General features: G+C 36.9%; 1 protein-coding gene and 1 long non-coding RNA gene across 2 annotated transcripts in view; both read right to left on the reverse strand.

The window, feature by feature from the left end:
- STARD13 (StAR related lipid transfer domain containing 13) overlaps positions 1 to 19889 on the reverse strand; it is a 404789-nt gene that overhangs the window by 290799 nt on the left and 94101 nt on the right. The gene's annotated exons all lie outside the window — the stretch shown is intronic.
- On the reverse strand, positions 1309 to 19341 carry LOC121497179. The gene is made up of 3 exons (XR_005989430.1): positions 17191 to 19341; positions 3723 to 3784; positions 1309 to 2089 (listed from the first exon to the last, which is right to left on the reverse strand). It is a non-coding gene; the product is annotated as an uncharacterized LOC121497179 (long non-coding RNA).

Here is a 19889-nt window from a genome sequence, read left to right on the forward strand (position 1 = left end):
AGAGTGGGCTGTTTCTGATTCTTTTTTTTGAGGTGAGGTTTTCCTTCTAGTCATTTTGCTCAGTGCAGAGTGGCCAAAAACAAGTTGTATTGGGAAAAGGAGAAAAAGAGAGAGAAGGAAAGAAAAGAGAAAAAGAAAATAGAGAAGTAAGAAAAAAAGGGGGAAAAGAGAAGAAAAAAAAGAAAAAGAAAGAAAAGAGAAAAAAGAAAAAAAAAGGGGGGGTGGGGTGGGGGAAGCAATCAGAAATCAAGAAGAAAGAAAGAAAAAAAAAGCACAAAACAAAACAAAACAAAAACAAACAAACAAAGAAAACAAAAACAAAAAACACGGGGGAGTATCTTCCGATTCTGTATACTTTAAGTCCCTTGACTTCCCCTGGAACTGGTCCGTGTCGCTGGTCTTCTGGCGGAGGGGCCTGCTGTGCTGATTCTCAGGTGTTAGCCCTTGGGGGAGCTGCTCTGCCCCTGCCTGGTGCAGGGCTCAGTGGGGGTTGTTCACCCTGTGAGGCCCCGGGAGGAAGCCACAGTGGCGGGGGCCGCTCTGGGACCCCGGAGTCAGCTCCCGCAGTAGCTCCGGGGCTCTCCGTCTGCAGGGCCTGGGGGCTCCCGGGCGGGGCCGCTGATCTGCTCAGCTCGGGGCAGCAGCGTCCTCGCTGTCCTGGGCCCTCCCGGCCTCTGCCTGTCCCCGGGGAGGTCGGATCCTGGGCTGTGTCCCGGCGCCCTGTGCTCCGGGGCCTGCGCTTTTGGATTCGCGCTCCCGCCCCGCAGCCCCCTCCGCGGAGCCGCCGCCCGAGCCCCTCCGAGCTGTTCCCGGAGCCGCGCCGCCCCCTCCGCGGAGCTTCTTCCTCCGCCCGAGCCGCCGCCGCCACCGAGCTGTTCCGGGAGCCCCGCAGCCCCCTCCGCGGAGCCGCCGCCCGAGCCCCTCCGAGCTGCTCCGGGTCCCGCCGAGCGCTGCAGCCCTTAGGGAGCTCGGCGCATCTCCCGGGGCGCAGTTCCTCTGTTACTGTCCCAGGGAGCCCGAGGGCATCCCCGCCCTCCTGGGGATCCTGCTCCAATTCCCCGGGAGGCCTTTCCGCGGGAAGGTTGGTGCAGCTCCTGCTCCTCCGGGACGGGGCTCTCCTGTCCTGGGGACACTCGCCCCGGCCTCAGCCCGGCTCCTCGCGGGGCCCCTCCCCCTTGGAGGCCTTTTGTGTCTTTATTTCTTTTTCCCCGTCTTCCTACCTTGATAGAAGCGCGAACTCCTCTCACTGTAGCGTTCCAGCTGGTCTCTCTTTAAATCTCAGGCCGAATTCGTAGATTTTCAGGATGATTGGAAGGTTTTCTAGGTAATTTGTTGAGGACAGGTGACTTGGAGACCCTACTCTTCCGCCATCTTGCCCCTCCCCCTCCATTCTTATTGCTTTTAATCTTAATTGTGGTAAATTACATATAACACAAAATTGACCATCTTAATTATTGCTAAGTGTAAGTTCAGTAGTGTAAGTACGTTCATGTTGTTGTGCAACCAATACAATGAGGAAAAACACAAAATAGGTTGGGATCACATAGCCATGATCACATCATTTATCTCTAGGTAATAGGCTGAATTTCAAGTTAAAAAGAGCACAAAATAAACTTCACTCCAAGGGCAAATGTAGTCATTTCTTTGTTTAAGATTCTGACTACTTTAAAGAAGTAGGTAGAAGTAGTCCAAGTCCATTGACAGGCAAATGGATAATCAAAATATGGTATATATATTCAGCTTTAAGAATGAAAGAAATGGTGAGACACATGCTACAATTTGGGGACGTCATGTCAAGTGAAATAAGCCAGAAACAAAAAGACAAGCACTGTACAATTCCACTCATAGGAGGTACTAAGAGTAGTCAAATCCATAGTGACAGATGGTTGCAAGGAGCTGGGAAGGAAAGGAAAAGGAGAGCTGTTACTTAATGGATACAGAGTTTTCCAAGATGAAATATTTCTAGAGATTGACTGCACAATAATATGAGGGCACAGAAATGTCAACTTACTCAAGGTCACCCAGCTAGTGTGGCATGGAACCACAGTGCAAACTCAAACACTCTTGTGCCGGAATCTTAACCATCACACTATGAGTCAAAGAATAAAGAGAATGACCCTTAAATTAGAAAATGAGAACAAAGAGGTTGCAATTTTTTCTCCTTCCCATTATGCATCACAATGTTTTTGTTCAGTTACAAATTATGCTGGTGAATTATAGATTCTATGGGACAGAGGATGGAAGAGGCAGATTTTTCTACTACCTTTTCTCTTCTGTTGCTAGAAAAAAGCTCTGGCACACAATGGTATGTTTTTCTCCACTCTAGGTATCAGAGCTTGGGCAGTGGAAGTAAGCATAGTACCTGCCTGGCTAAATACTGTCAAATTTGTTTCAGAACATGCCAGGTCAGTACACATAATATCCATCTGGGAATAAGATTTAGCTATTCCTATTTACCAGTCTTAGCTGGAAGTGCAAATACCTTACAAAGAAAGGAAGACACTCCATAATTTCAGCTTCCCTTTATGTTGTACACAAATGTCAACCTCGGGACCCACAGTTTTTCTCAGCATATCCTCCTTAGTTTAATCTTCCCCCATTTTTCTGATCTAGTCTCCTCTTTCTCCTGTCTTCCTTGCTCTCTGTGTCCTTCACCATGTAGTGTATATTTGATATAGCATCTCAAAATTCCTCTAATGCCACTCCAGTTGAACTTGAAAACACTGAGGTGATTACTAATTTATTGCTGTCTTCTCCTAAGTGCTTAATGCAAGCTTAATAAAAATCAATAGCTATGTATGCCTCTCCATTGTAGAAATATGCTTGTGATATACGACTAGGTGAGGTAGCTATTGGGTGATTTATTGGAAATATTCTAAGATAATCTACTATCTCCATTTTATTGGTGTCATGGAAGATGCTAATAGTCAAATAAATGGAAGTAGAAGCAGAGCAGATGGAGAACAGCAGGTGCTATACACCCTCTTCTTCAAAAGGCTTATTGGTAGCACAGAGGCTAATGTATGGAATGGGGACATCTTGCCTGATCTGAATAATGTCTCAAGAGAATTATAATTAGGATGCTAAATGCATTTCCAACCAAAAGGGCAAGGTCACAAACTTTCACAGCCATCAGGCTTTATCTCCTATTCCCAAACTCACTCATTTCTGTTAACAAAGAAGGACTTGTCACTGGCTCACCATCTGCAGCACCCACCCAGAATGCTTGGCTTCCTACCTTCTCAGTGTTGGAGAAGAGCCTTACCTTACAAAAGGGGACCTCTTATGAGGATTGGTTAAAATCAACTGCCTACATTAAAAGAGAACTAGACTCTCTAACAAAATAATTTCAACTTTGTCTTTTCAACTATCCTCACAGGGTGGTAAAATGGAGTCATGAACTGCCCTGTGCACTCATCCTCTTCTAGATCCATACAAAACACTTCAGTCCTCTGGCAGAGAGCATCCGTAGACTATGCTCAATATGGGATTGTGCAGGAGGTGAAAACTTCCAACCTCAACACAAAACATCAACAGAACATTGTGTCACCAGCTCAAGGAAGAATGTGCTTCATTTTCTTCACAACTTCTAGAAATTTGGCATTTCTTTCTAGCCATGCTTCCCCCAGTCCAGCTGCTTTGAGTATTAAAGTTACCTCAAAAGTATTTAATATTTAACAAGGTTTTTTAAAAAGAGAAGCTATTTAATCTACTACTCTTACCTCTATAATATCTTTGGCTCTATTTCATGGCAATATCTCTGACTTGAAATACTTGAATTCTTCTGAATATTGGAACAAAGCAAGATTTATTATATAATTGATATGACATTAGAATTTATTAGAAATAACATATGTTAATTAACAATCACAGCTTTCTAAATTACATTTAGAAAATTCCCTAACAGAGCTAGTTCCTGGCAATGGAAATAAGCACCATTTTCCAGGCATAAATACGACGTAGGCATAAACATGACAGCAAGCAAAGACTGTTTCTACCCTGTTTGTTATACTTTTCCCCATTTCCTTTCTTATTTGCCAGAAGTGGACTGGTCAGTTGAGATTCCATGCTTTTCACTGGGATTTCAGCTGTTGTCCACTCTCTAGGGACACCCACCCTCCTCAAATGCATTTCTGTGGTTGGCTTCTGTTTAATTCTTCTAAGGTCTGGGCATCCTGGCAGGTTGTGCCACTATGCACTTCAGCAATGTCTAGGCTGATGTTCTGAAAAAACACAGAGAATGTGGGAAGAATCTTACAAGCTAAGAGAGTTCTTGATTTTAGTAGGCATGGAAAGAGATGGGTTTCTTTGGAAAGAATATTTTTATTTTTATTTATATTTATTTTTTGGAAAGAATATTTTTAAAAATAAAGAAGTACTGCATTAATATCTGACAAAGAATCATCACTTCAGTCATTCTCCTTATTCTTTACTGTTTATTTTTTAAACTAGCCTCATTGATGCTTTGAAACTCTTTGGTTCAATTTTGCATTTTGCATCGTTATAGGTGACTTACAAAGCAATTGGCAAATGGATAAGGCCAGTCCATGGACCCTGTATGCCTGAAGACACTACTCTTACAGTCAGCTTCACTTCAAGCTTTTCAGGCTTCACTAGGACAACAAAAGTATACATCCAACATTTAATTCTAAGCAAAATTTTGTCATCAAATGATAATAACCTTCATGCTGTTTTGTAAGTACAGAGACTCATTGGAGGTCATCTGAGGACTCTGAAGATCTTTGGAAAAAATCTCCAATGGGAGAGAGTAATGATGAGGATAATAATGAAGGCCAAGGATCAACACATCTTTTTTTCCTGCTGGGCTCCCAATGGGGAAGTCAGCTTTACCAATGGATCCTGAAGAAATACCTTCACCACAAAGCTTAATTCTGAATTTCTAAGTGCACACTCATTTTCTTATAGGATCATCTCCCTTCGGAATGCTGACTGAAAGTAGTAGACTGGAAGAATCTGCACTACATTAAACATTCAAGTACTTCCCCATTAAGCATAAAGGGGAAATTGAGCAAGAACACTGGTCTACAAAGCAGGAGGCAGGCAAACTGGCTTCTTGGCCTACTACTAATCACTCACACGTAATGGTTAAGTCTGAGCAAGTCACCGAGTTAGGGTTTCCATTTCCTCCCTTTTAGAGTGAAAGGGTTGGACTAACTATCTCTAATCATTTTTCCATCTTTAATATTCTTTGAATCTTAGATTCAAATTATATGGCACTGTGTAAAATAAAACAAGCCTACAGTTTGATATTCCTTCCATTTTTACCCATTTATGTGGAAGCTTATAGAAATAATATAGGAGTACTGTAATACAAACTATAATTATAATATTTGATATTAAAACACAATATTCTAACATTCTATCTTAAAAGATTAAGTAGTCTATAGAGAGGGTACGCCTGATTGGTCTTGACCATGCAGAACTCTCCATACATAGATCTATGAAAACAAATTTGAATATGTTCAAGAAATGAATGACTTATTAAGAAATGAAAATTGCGGGATCCCTGGGTGGCGCAGCGGTTTGGCGCCTGCCTTTGGCCCAGGGCGCGATCCTGGAGACCCGGGATCGAATCCCACGTCGGGCTCCCGGTGCATGGAGCCTGCTTCTCCCTCTGCCTATGTCTCTGCCTCTCTCTCTCTTTCTGTGACTATCATAAATTAAAAAAATTAAAACAATTAAAAAAATTAAAAAATTTAAAAAAAGAAATGAAAATTGCCAAATGACCCACAACAAAAGAAAAGTTAAACAGAACATTTGCTAGAAAACAGAATGAAAAGGTGAGTAAATATCTCTCAAGTTCTAGTTAATTATGCAATGACATCATTGCAATGTTATTTAAAATATTTTTTATCATGAAAAAGTTAGAAATAACCCTCATTTACTTTATATAACCAGGACAACTTTATACCAAAGATAGCACAATGTATAGGAAATTGGAATTAATCTCAATTATAATAGGTACAAGATTCTAAAATTAAAAATTAGCAAATATCCAGCAATATATTAAAATAGTAATACTCTACCTTAAAAAAAAGAAAACAAGAAGAAACATAAGTGAATTACATTATAACCTAGGTGTGGGAAAAGTTACCTTCCTAACTTTGACTCAAAGTCCAAGGACAATATAAGAAAAGATTGATAAATTCAACCTAAACAAAGCAAAACATCACAAACAAAACAAACGTTTGTATAGCAAAATTGCAGGAGCAAAGACAAAAGACAAATGACAAACTAGGAGAAAATATTGGCAATGTGTATAAAAGGCTAATATTCCCAATACATATACAACTTTCAAAACTTGAAGGTAGAAAAGATAAAACATTGACAGAAAAATAGGCAAAGGACATGAACAACAATTCTCAAACACACACAAAACACAAAATAGCTATTATACATATGACAGGATGCTGATCTTCACGCATAATGAGAGAGACCTAAACTTAAAGTATACTAAGATACCATTTTAATTTATCAGACTAGCAAAATTAAAAGCCTGATATTATATTAAGTCAGTGGGGCTAGGAGAAACAAGCACTCTGATATATTGCTGATGTGAATGCAAAAGGAGCCTTTTGGCCAAGCAATCACACTTTTAAAATTTACCCTTTATTTATCCTTGCAATATAAAAATACAAATGTGTAAGATTATGCTTTTCAGCATTATTTGTATTTGCAAAATGTTGAAAACTATATACATAGGAGACAGGTTGGTAAAACCATGGTCCATATACACAAGAGTGCTATACATCTATTTAAAAAAATAAAGAATCTTCTTTAATTGATAAGGAGTGTTCCCTAGGATATATTGTTAAGTGATACAAGAAATACAAAAGAGCATAAACAGAATGTTAACCTTTGTGGAAAAAAAAAAGAAGAAATAAGAAAGTATACATGTATTTGCTTAGGTTACCTAACACACACAAAAAATTATCCAGATAGAGTGCAAATGATAAAGCAAAAGGGGCAAAATGTCTTAAAAAATGATAAAATGTTAAAATTTGGTTAAGTTTGGGTAATGGTTATATAGGCAAATTGAGTCAAAGAGCATACAGGTTTTTTTTTTTTTTTTTTTTTTTACAAATTTCTTGTAAGCTGGAAATTATTTCAAAAAGAATGTTAATAATATTAGCATAATAATCGTAATATATTATGACCAGTAAAATCATTCCTAGGAATGCAGGAATGATTTGAACTAAGAAAAAAGAAATAAATATATTAATACATATGAAAAGGTAATTTATTTATTTATTTATTTTAAAATTATTTATTTATTCATGAGAGACAGAGAGAGAGAGAGAGTGAGAGAGAGAGAGAGAGAGGCACACAGACACAGGCAGAAGGAGAAGCAGGCTCCATTCCATGCAGGGAGCCTGATGTGGGACTTGATCCCAGGTCTCCAGGACTACACCTTGGGCTGAAGGTGGCGCTAAACCCGGGCTGCCCTGAAAAGGTCATTTAATCAAGTAAGATTATGTGGTAATTAAATAGAAATTCTAAGTAAAATAATGGTAATTTTAAAAAATCATTAAAATTTGATGAAAACTATCAAAACAGGAAATTTATTTTTAAAAAGTGAAACATTACACCATTTCAGTCAAATCAGGATATAATAGGGATTTCTGCTATCAAAAGCTATAATTAACACAGAAAAATAAAACAATTCGTATAAATATTGGGGAGAAAGATAAAATTAGTTATTTTTCCCAGAAATACTAAGGTTTTACTGTAGGTTTTACCTGCCTGGGAGAGGGAAAGATTTTAGTTTCAATAAACCAAATGGACTGAAGATTTTAGATTTAATTGAACCAGACCAGGCCCTACTCAGAGCAAGTAGTTACGAGATAATAAAGAATAGATATTCAGAGAAACATTTGCAAAGTAGACATATCAAGCTGTTGACTGTGATAACATTAAGCCTGACAGAAGAAACTGTAAACATTTCTGACTATATAGAAATAAAAAAAACATATGCCAAAAAGTATATCTTTGAGAAAATGATTTATAAAGCAGATGAGACATAAAGAGTCTATAACTTCAAAAAGTTCTTACAAATTGATGGGTAAAAAAGACTAATAATCCAACGGGGAAAAAGCATAAAAGCTATGAAGGGACAAAATAACAGAGAACTGATTATAAACAGTCAATAAATATTTAAAAATATGGAAAAAGACAACATAAAATAAAGTAAGATATCACTTTGTGCTTCTAATACTGGAAAAAATACAATAAGGTCAATAATAACATTGTTAATAGAAATGTGGGAAAAGGGGTTTTTAAATATATTGCTGGTGGAAATGTGAACTGATATAGTGATGTGATAATAGCTACTATAATTTAAAATACACATAATACAATCCACTCCTTGGAATCTTTACCTTAGAAATACACGCAGTAATATGCTAGTACATAGGTACTAATATAAAAATTGCAGTGTTTTCTTAGTGGCAATACTCATCAGGGGAATAGTTGATGAACTGTGGCACATTCACAATAGGGAATATTGTATAGAATGAATAAAAGAAGAAAGAAGAAAGAAGAAAGAAAAAGAAAGAGAAAGAAGAAAGGAAGAAAGGAAAGAAAGAAGAAAGAAAGGAAAAGGAAAGAAAGAAGAAAGAAAGAAAGAAAGAAAGAAAGAAAGAAAGAAAGAAAGAAGAAAGAAAGAAAGAAAGAAAGAAAGAAAGAAAGAAAGAAAGAAAGAAAGAAAGAAAAAGACAGACGGACAACTGTTTCCTGCAAAAGAGAGTAGGTATAAATTTCCTAAATTGTCGTGCTAAATACAACTGATAACTCTAGGCATTATACATAAAACAAATATAAGCAGCTTCTGAAAGGCAGAAGGAAGAAGGCAGACCAGTTGACCAGTTAAGGACCTCAGGACCTAAATGTAGTTAGTTCTCTGAGGCTTTCTTTTTGCCTCACATATCCTAGACTGTTTGCTGGAAAAGCTGGTAACCTGGAAACACCATTGGGTGCAGACCAAAAAGGCCCAACAAAAGCCAGCTCTCTCTAGCCAAAGAAGCATGAAAGGGACAGCCTAGTTAGACAGGAAATTTTAGAAAATAATTACTCTACTGGGGCCAAACAGCACAGGAAGAAAACGAAACCTTGTCCCCTCCCTGACCCAAATCAGCAAAGGCCATACAGGGACTTCTACCCTCACCAGACTTTAACAAGGCACTCAACATGCCCTGCCAGGGATGGTGTTAGAAGAGGCAGAGTAGATAGGGAGTTTAGATTTTCATCATCACTTGTCAGTAATGATGTGCTTTCTGCCTCTTCCCTTCCCCATAGGGTGGCGTTGGAAGAGGCCCAGAGGAGAGTAGGAGGTTTTACTACTGCCCATTAGTCAGGAGGATATTCACATGTCATGGTGTTAGAAGAGGCTAGCTGGGAGCAGTAGTAAAGCACTCTTACTCCCTCAGCCAGGAATGGATCAGTAGAGGCCTAGCATAGAACCAGAACTTCTACCCCTACCCAGAAATAACAAGGAGCCACCTCTCAACCTCACCCCCAGGTGTCAATGAAGGCCAAATAAACAATCTTGATTTCTATACCCATTAAGCAGAAACAAGATGCTAGTGAGAGTAGTGTCTAGTCAGAGTAGTGTCTGAAGAAGCCAGCTAAAACAGAAGACTTAAATAAGATGTAAGATTTCATAACTTAATACCCCAAATGTTCATGTTTTGACTAAAATTCATTTGTCATACTAAGATCCAGGAAGATCTCACACTGAGTGAAAAAAGATAATCAACAGATGCCAACAATGAGAAGACAGAAATATCAGAACTATCTTACAAAGATTTTAAAGCAGTTGTTATAAAAATGCTTCAAGAAGCAATTATAAATAAGCTTAAATAAAATAGAGAACTTCAACAAAGGAATAGAAATTTTTCATGAAGAAATAGAACAATGAAGAGCCAAATGTAAATTCTAGAACTGAAGAACATAATAACTGAAATAGAAAACTAAGTGGATGGACTCTACAGTAGGATGGAATGGACTGAGGAAAAGAAACCATAGTGAACTGTAAGTGAATGGCAAAACAGAAAAATAAAAATTATCCATCTAAACAACAGAGAGAATATTACTTAAAAAAAAAAAAAGCCTCAGGTATCTGAAAAGCTCCAAAGGGTACCTGGGTGGCTCAGTTGGTTGAGTGTCTGCCTTCAATTGAGCCCTGAGTGAGGCTCCTTGCTTAGCATTCTCCCTCTGTTCCCCACCCCCCCAGCTCCTGCGCTCTCTCTCTCTCTCTCTCTCTCCTTCACTCTCAAATAAAAAATCTTTTAAAAAAATTCTCCAACATCAGAGTCCTGGAAGGATAGAAGAAAGAGGGTCGAGTTGAAAAATTACTAAAAAAATAATGGCTGAAAACTCTCCAAATTTGGGATACATAAATCTATAGATTCAAGAAGCTAAGTAAACTCAAAACAACATAAAATCAAAGAAATCTATACCAAGACTGAAAACTAAAAGAGAAGAACAAAAGCCTAAACACTCAAGACAAAACAAAAATCGTTTGTTTAAAACTGCTTTCTATATAGAGAAAGCAATTCAAATGACAGCTTATTTCTGATCAGAAATCATGGAGTCCAGAACTAAATGGCATCATATTTTTCAAGTGTAGGAAAAAAAAAAAGAATGGCCAACCTAGAATTCTATATCCAGTATAAATATTCCTCAGAAATAAAAAATCAAGACATTCTCAGATGAAGGAAAAGTAAGAGAACATGTTGCTGGCAGACCTACCCTAAAACAATAGCTAAAGGAAGTTCTCTAAACAAAAACAAAACAAAAGAAGAAAGGAAGAATATGGCAAGCAAAAATAGGGGTGATTATAATTGACTTTCCCTCTCTCCTTGAGTCTTCTCAATTATATTGATGGTTGAAGCAAAAATTGTACCACTGTCTGATGTGGTTCTAAATGTACATTGAGAGAATATTTATTTATTTATTTATTTATTTATTTATTTATTTATTTATTTAAAGATATTGTTTATTTATTTGACAGAGAGAGTATGTGAGAGCACAAGCAGAGGGAGCAGGAGAGGGTGAGGGAGAAACAGACTCTCTGCTGAGCAGGGAGCCCAATTTGGGGCTCAATCCCAGGACTCCAGGATCATGATCTGAGCTGAAGACAAACGCTTAACTGACCAAGCCACCCAGGCACCCCTTGAGAGAATATTTAAGACAATTATATTGTAAATGAGGGAGAATAAGGGTATGCAGTGGAGGTAAATATTTTATGATTTGAACTGGTAAAATATTTGAACTGGTAAAATAACAGCAGCAAAGTGTGAAAAGTATAGGTGATGTAGTACCTAGAGCAAGGACTAAAAAGGCTATCAAAAAGATACATTCAAAAACACTAGGGATGCCTGTGTGGCTTAGTAGTTGAGTGTCTGAAGTGATCCCGGGGTCCTGGGATGGAGTCCGCATCGGGATCCCCATGGGGAACCTGTTTCTCTCACTGTTTATGTCTCTACTTTTCTCTGTGTCTGTCATGAATAAATAAGATAAAATCTTTAAAAACAAACCACTACAGACAGATAAAAATAAAATTCTAGAATCGTTCAGGTAACACAGAAAAAAAAGCAGGAAAAAGGAAACAAAAATGAAAAACACAGAAAATAGAAAACAAAATTCTAAATGGCACAATTAAGACCTAACACATCAATAATTACATTAGATATAAATGGTGTAAGTGTATCGATTAAAAGACAGAAATTGGCAGAATTAAGTGGAAGAAACTCACTTCAAATATGACATAATCAGTTTGAAAATAAACGAATAAAAAAGATATATCATGCAAACATTAATCAAAAAAGCAGGAATAGCTATATTAATATCAAATAAAGTATATGATACAGTGTAAAGAAAACTACCAGAGATAGAGAGGGACATTAAATGTATATGAAAAGGTAGATTCACCAATCAGTGTGGTAATCCTAAACAAGTATGTACCAACAAACAGAGCTTCAAAATATGTGAGGCAAACCCTGGTAGAACTGAAAGGAGAAATTAATAAATGTGTAATTATAGTTGGAGACTTGAACACCTCTTTCTCCACAGTTTATAGAACAACATATAGGAAATCAGCAAGGGTATGGAATCACTCAACGACATCATCAACCAACATGGTACAATCAACATTCCACCAAAATAGCAACAGAAAACACATTCTTTTCAAGTGCTTGGTGTGTATGATATATTCCAACATAGATCATATCCTGCACCACAAAACAAGCCTCAACAAATTTTTAAAAATTGAAATAATATAGAATGTATTCTCTGACCACAAAGAAATCAAACTAGAAATCAACAGCAGACAGTTAACAGAAATTTCCAAATACTTGGAAACCAAACAACACACTTGTAAATAATCCATGGATTAAAGAAGAAGTCTCAAGGGAAAGAAATAAAAGTGCATTAAACTAAATGAAAATGTAAATACAATATATCAAAATTTGGGGGACATAGCTAAAGCTGAGGGGGCATATTTATAGCATTAAATATGTATTACAAAAGAGGAAATGTCTCAAGCCAGTAATCTGAAATCACATCTCTCAATCTGGAAAAAAATGAGGCAAAATCAACCCAAAATAAGGAGAAGCATGGAAATAAAAATAATAGCAGCAATCAATGAAATCGAAAAAAAAATATTAAAGAAAACCAATAAAATAAAGTGTTGTTTTTTTTGAAAAGATCACTAAAATTAACAGACTGTGCCAAAATTTAAAAAACTCTTTCTCTGTGACACTTGTGTAGTAGAGAGGTAAAAAACAGGCTGTAGAGTAAGAGAAAATGTTTTCAAACCACATATCTAACAAAGGACTAGTATCTAAAGTATATAGGGAATTCTTAAAACTCCACAATGGAAAAAGGAGATTGCAAAATCCAAGAAAAGACATTTCACCAGAGTGTATACAGATGATAAATGAGTAGATGAAAAAATTTTTAACATCATTAACCATTAAGGATATATGCACTTAAAACCACAATGAGATATTACAACACACCTATCAAAATGGCTTAGAAAAAAAAATCCCCAAAACTAAAGCCAGCAAATGTTAGTGAGGATGCAGAGAAACTTTACCACTCATTGCTAGTGGGAGCACAAAATGATATAGCCACTCCCAAAAGCATTTTGGAAGTTTCTTTAAAAATCCAATCATGGAACTACTGTACAACCCAACAGCTGCCCTCCTGGGCATTTATTTAGAAGAAGAAAAACTTATGTTCACATAAAAACCTTTACATGAATATTTACAGCAGCATTATTCATAATATATAATAAATCCATACGATGAAATGCTACTCACCAACAAAAAGAAATGAACTATAGATATACAAACAACCTGGATGAATCCCCATGAATTGTGGTGACTGAAAAGAGTCAATCCCTAAAGGTTACAGACTGTTTAATTCCATTTATGTAACATTTCTGAAATGACAAAATTATAGAAAAAAACTTCAACTTAGTGGTAGCCAGAGGTGAAGGAGAGTGGTGGTGAGAGGGAAATGGGTATAGTTATAAAAACATTAGTGATCCGTGTAGGGATGAAAATATTTTCTATTTTGACTCTCTCAATGTCAAATATCCTGGTTGTGATACTGTACCATTGTTTTGCAAGATGTTACCATTGGGGGAAACTAGAGAAAGGGTACATGGGAGCTCTCTATATTATTATTCACATTACAACTGTATGTGAATCTATAATTATCTCAAAATAAAAAGTTTAATTTAAAATAATTTTTAAAGGAATGTAAGTTTGAAAGAAAGAGAGGGGGAAGAAGGAAGCAAAGTAAGGTAATTTCTTTCTCTACCTATTTCCTCCTTTCTACACTACTTGACTTGATTCAAATTTCAATGACAAAGTTTTGAATGAGGGGGAAAAATGGTGCACAAAAGAAGCATAGTATGACTTCACTTTTGTTAGACAACAACATCAACCATTAAATAAAAAATGTCTGGAAAGAAGCAACATCAGTTCTCAACACAGGTTATCTTATGTAGGTGAGGCAGCGTGGGAACTTGGGGGGAGTTAGGGAGAAGGGGATTACTAAAATACAATTTAAGAAAATGACAGAAAAAATTTACTGAAACTATCCATTTATGTGTGGGCAATATGCATAAAAGAGCAAGATAGCTAGAATTAGAACTCTGTGATTTATGAGTATGTTTATATGATTTCAAGAAGACAAGTTTTATAGTAATATATCATTATGCTTCTATTTCATATAGATCAAACAAAGCACCCAACTTCTAGGTATGAATGTTGGTGTATCAATGTCTGCAAAGAGAGCTACAAATAAGCCCACCTCACCTCTTTTGGCATAGTTTGTTACGCAGCAATAGATACCGGAGTCATGTTTATAGGTGTGTAAATGTTTTCAGAGAAAAGAGAATATTGTGAACAAAAACTTCGGGCAGCCCGGGTGGCTCAGTGGTTTAGCGCCACCTTCATCCCAGGGTGTGATCCTGGAGATCCGGGATCAAGTCCCACGTCAGGCTCCTTGCATGGAGCCTACTTCTCCCTCTGCCTGTGTCTCTGCCCCGCCCCCTCTGTCTCTCATAAATAAATAAAATCTCTTAAAAAAAAAAAAAACTTCCCTATCAAAAGTGGTTGCTTAGCAGTGGCAATAGGAATGAAAGGGGAGATTAACTGTTACTTTATATGTCTTTATATTGTTTCACTGGTTTCTATAATTTGAAAAAATCGATTACAGAAAAAATTTACAAGGAGAAATAAAAATGTTCTATGTTCTATTATCTTGTTGTAATTGGCCTTTGCAGAAGTGCTCACTCTCGTTTTATTGTTATTCCTACTTGCTGCAGCATTCCATAGACCTCAGTTTCAGACATTTGTGTATAATGTAGGTTTCATAAACACATTTATAAATCAATTTTCTTTAAAAATAAGGGCCAAAAGCATATGCATTGAATGTGGCTGCACATTGGCAACTAAAACATTCTTAATCTTCTTTAAATATGCTATAAAAACTAAGCGAGAGATAGGCACTAATAAAATTGATTTTAAAATATTCTCAGTAATGCAGTCTATAAGATACATTAGAAAAGTGCATTAGCTCACAGAACATTTTATCAGCCTGTAAAATTGTCACCAGCTTCTCTGTTCTGAACAGTGATAGAGCAATGATAAGTCTGCTGGAAATTTATCAGAAGCATGAGAAAAATGATAATGTTTTCACTGTGGGTTGCAGTTTTCATTTTTATTAACTTTTATATTTATTGGATATTTGATTTCTTTAGGATCTTTCTGGACTTCTGATAGGCCTTAAAATTCCTGGCCAAGGCCATTTTCATTAATTCAATTCAAGAGATTTATATCTATAGTGTCAACTATGTGTTCTGGACACTGTGCCAGTGCTTAGAGAAAGAGAATGAGAGTCTTAAAAAAAAAGTACAGGAATTGTCAATAACAAGATAATGATCTAGTATGAAAAGTAAAACATTTAAAAAGAATAAATAATGCGCAGGAGGTATGGTCATAAAAACCAAACAAAATATATTCCATTTGAGCTGCTCTTAAGGACAGCAAGAGTTTGGCAGGCAGACAAGATCGGGAACTATATTCCAGACAGAGTGGAAGGATGAGGGGAAGGAGGGAAGCGTGAAGAGCATGATGTGACCGAGGAAAAAAGTGTAGTTTGTAAGGATGAATGGATCTGATTGGTAGGGTGTGGAACTGATGGACACAACACAACACTGAAATCAAACACACAGGCTCTTTTTCAATACGGGTGTCAATTCAGGGCAGGAAAGGATACTCTTTTCAACAAATGATGCTGGAACAACTATACATCCATGTACAAAAGAATAGAGTCAGACTTCTTCCTTGGACCACACACAAAATTAATTCCAAGTGATCACAGACCTAAATGTAAGTGCTAACGCTACAAGACTTTAAGAAGGAAACATAGGAGTAAATCTTCATGAACTTGAGTTGGGTTGGCAAAAGACTACTTAGACAACAACACCAAAAACATAAGCAACAAAAGGAAAAAATAGATACATTTGAATTTATTAAATTTTAAAAGTTTGTACTTCAAAGGACATCATTAGGAAAGTAAAAAGATAACTCAGAATGGGAGAAAATATTTGCAAATCATATAAATCTCATGAGGGCTTATATACAAGATATACTTTAAAGCTCTTACCAGTCAACATTTTAAAAAAGACAATCCAATTCTAAAATGGGCTTTAAAAAATCTTTTAAAAAGATTTAACAGATATTTCTTCCTGTAAGATATACCCATGTCTAAATAAACATGTGGAAAATGTTCAGTATCATTAGTAGGGAAGTGAAAATCAAAACCACAATAAGATACTACTACCTCATACTCACTAGGATGACTATAATAAAAAAGACAGATAATATGTTAGTGAGGATGTGGAGAAACTAGAGCCCTCATACATTGTTGCTGGGAACTTAAACTGGTGCATTCCGCCACTATGGAAAATAGTTTGGTAGTGCCTCAAAAGGTTTAACACAGAATTATTTTATGACCCAGCAATTCCAAATAGGTACCTAAGAGAAATAAAAGCATATGTTCACACAAAAAATGTGTAAATGAATATTCCTAATAACATTAGTCATAACAGTCAACAAGTGGGAAGAATCTAAATGTTCATAAACTGATGAACAGATAAACTTAATGCAATATACCCATACAATGGAATATTATGCACAAATAAGTAGAAATGAAGCACTGATACATGCTACAATATGAATGAACCTTTAAAGCATTATGGTGAGAGGGTAACCAGTCACAGAAGACCATATAGTGTATGATCCCATTCATATGAAATATCTAGAATAGGCAATTCCAGAGACAGAGAGTAGATTAGTGGTAGCCAGAGACTAGTGGGATTGTGGTGGAAATGGGGGAGTCACTGTTAATGGGTGTGGGGCTTCTTTTTGCGTGATGAAAATGTTCTTAAATTTACTTTGGTGATGGTTGTACAACTCTGTGAATATGCAAAAAATGATCAAATTATACACTTTAAATGGGTGAATTGTGTGGCACATAAATTACAGCTCAATAAAGCTATTTTTTAAAAATATAAGTTATCTTAAAAACAAAATAAAAACATACAGACTCTAAAGTCAGACAACCCAGGTTGGAATCTGCTCTCCCACTTACCAGTTAACTAAGAAGCTCTGAGCAAGTTGTCTTATCTCTCTGTAATCCAATTTCTTCATCTGTAAATGAATGATTAATTCCAGCTGAGATCTCAAGGGAACTTTTCACCAAGGTGGAATTTGAGCTGGTTTCAAAAATAGTGTTTTTTTTAGAGTGTGAGATAAAGACCTTAAAAAAGGAACTAACCCTTTCAAGAGCACCTAATGTGTGCCAGGGCCTGTGCTAAGCATTCTATGTACATCACTGCAGCTCTTTCCTCCTGCTTTGTATTTATAGCAAAAAATGATTCTGAGAGTGAAGGAGTCAAGTGACCAAGAAGGGGTTCAACTGCAGGTTCAGAGTCTGCTGTCTCTGGCCTAAGTGAGGAGGGAAGGGTAGGCGATTGGAGAGAGGGAGTGAAGTCTGTCTGGCAAATAGGAGCAGGCGGGGCAGGGAGAGGGAGTGAGGGTAGTGACAGCCTGTTTAGGAATTTGATGGCTAGACAAGGTTTCTGGATTTCATCCTGTGGGTAATAGAGAGCACAGAAGTGCTTATCAGAAAAGGCCATAAGCAGAAGGGATGTGGTTATATTTTTATATGCAAAAGCCTAAATTTATCTTGCACATTATATAGCTCATTTGTACCTTTCAGAAACCTTGCAACACTACTCAGAATAGACACAGTCTGACAAGCTTGCCTTTAGTGAATTTTCCAGAAGAGAAACTGGTTTGCTTTCACAATGGAAAGATGACTTTAAAGGTAAATTAAAATACCATCAGAGTTTGAGAATTTGTTAATTTGATCTGCTGATTGTTATCAAATGACAGACTGATTTAAGAATAGATAATAGAGCTAAGAATAGATAATAAAAGGCTTTAAATCTCATTAAAACCCTCAAAAGCTGAATAAAAAGTGTAGTCTCACCTTATACCAGAGTTCAGTGAAAAGGAAAGCCACCGTATATGTAATTATTCAAATGGAATAGTGGATATGCATTGTACACTTGCTTATTCTATGGTGGATTTAAGATATTTTTGTTGTTGTTTTCTGGTCTTTGGGATTTTGACCGTACTGTCAGCAGCATGAAGCCTTATCCAAGCCTCCTACTTGGAAAGAGATTTGTCCCAAACCATCAACAAGTAGAGTGTCCAGCAAGCATTTGAAGTGCCTACAAATTGGCAAAGCTGGTATACCAAGGCTGGCACCATGCAGCTGAAAGAACAGGTAGCAAAAGTGCACTCAGGCCCATTCCAGGTGGTAACCCAACCTCAAGTCATGCTGCTAGCTTAGTACACCTGCATGGAAAGTCCTGAATGCCAGGCTGCTCTTCCTCTATAATCCAGTGCTTTTCAATGGAGAGTCTACATTTACTACAATGAGTGTCCTTGGGAAAAAAGTGAGGTGAGTGCATTTTTGTTTACTCCAATGATGGGGAACTTCTACTAGAATTTCATGAGTATTTCGAAAAAACCATAGGACAGGACTGCACAGTGAAGAATTGCTCTGCATTGAACATGATTTCCACATCTCCTACCAGTTAAGGTATCTGAGCTTCTCTGAAACTAAATTCTAATTCCATTTTAGACACAAATGAAATAGTTTTGACATGATTTTAATATACACTGAATTTTCCAGCAATTAAACTACCATATAAATTGTGGGATGGCTGATACTGAGTTTTATTTAGCCATTATTTTAAAATGCTAATTAGGACCATCTATATTTAAACCATTTATTTTTATTTATTTATTTATTTATTAAACCATTTATTTTTTAGTTACTTAAGTTTTTCAACCCTGTTTCATGTATCACTTATAAAATTTCCTGTAGTAGAGTTTCCTTTTCTAATTCCTCCTCAGTATTTTCTTGCTTATGGAGGAAATTATCTCTAGTGTCTTTTTAAATGAGACTGATGTATGCATTGACACATAATGGAATTTCAAGAAAGGAGATAGGTTTCAGTGATACTTTGTTTAATGCAAATAAATAAGGGAAACCTCATCTAAAATAGGGTCAAGGGGCACCTGGCTGGCTCAGTAGAGCATGAGACTTGATCTCAGGGTTTTAAGTTCAAACCCCAAGTTGCGTCTAGGTATTACTTAAAAAATATTTTTAAAAATTTTAAAAATAGGAGTGCCCAGGTGGCTCAACGAGTTAAGCATTGGACTCTTGATTTTGGCTCATGTTATGATGTCAGGATTGTGAGATCAAGCCCGGCACTGGGCTCCATGTTCAGCATGAAGTCTGCGTGAGATTCTCTCTCTCCCTCTTCCTCTGCCCTTCCCATCGCCTGGCTTGTGGGCTCTCTCTCTCTCTCTCTCAAATAAATAAATAAAATCTTGAAAAATAAAATAGAAATTAAAATGGAGTCAAGAAGTCCTGAAAGAAAAGCTCTTACACACGTACCACTCACTGAAGCTTCCATAACAAGGAGAAAGTAGAAAGATACAAATTATTATGACAATGGAGGACATTTTTCAAATAGGAATTTCCCCTTATGCTTTTAAGGAAAAGAAGGAAGATCTCTCTCTGCCCAGCAACAACACACTAACCACCACTTACAGCCAATAAGAAATCATCTCAATCCATGAGCTGTTGATCTTCTCCAAAGAACTTTTGTTTAAAACAATCTTCCCCAATTTCCTCCTAAAACATAATAAAAGCTGACCTTCTCTTTGTCTCTTTGGACTTGCCTATGGCTCACCATAGCTTGCAATTCC

Source organism: Vulpes lagopus, chromosome 8 (assembly GCF_018345385.1).
Source record: "Vulpes lagopus strain Blue_001 chromosome 8, ASM1834538v1, whole genome shotgun sequence".
Lineage (NCBI taxonomy): Eukaryota > Metazoa > Chordata > Mammalia > Carnivora > Canidae > Vulpes > Vulpes lagopus.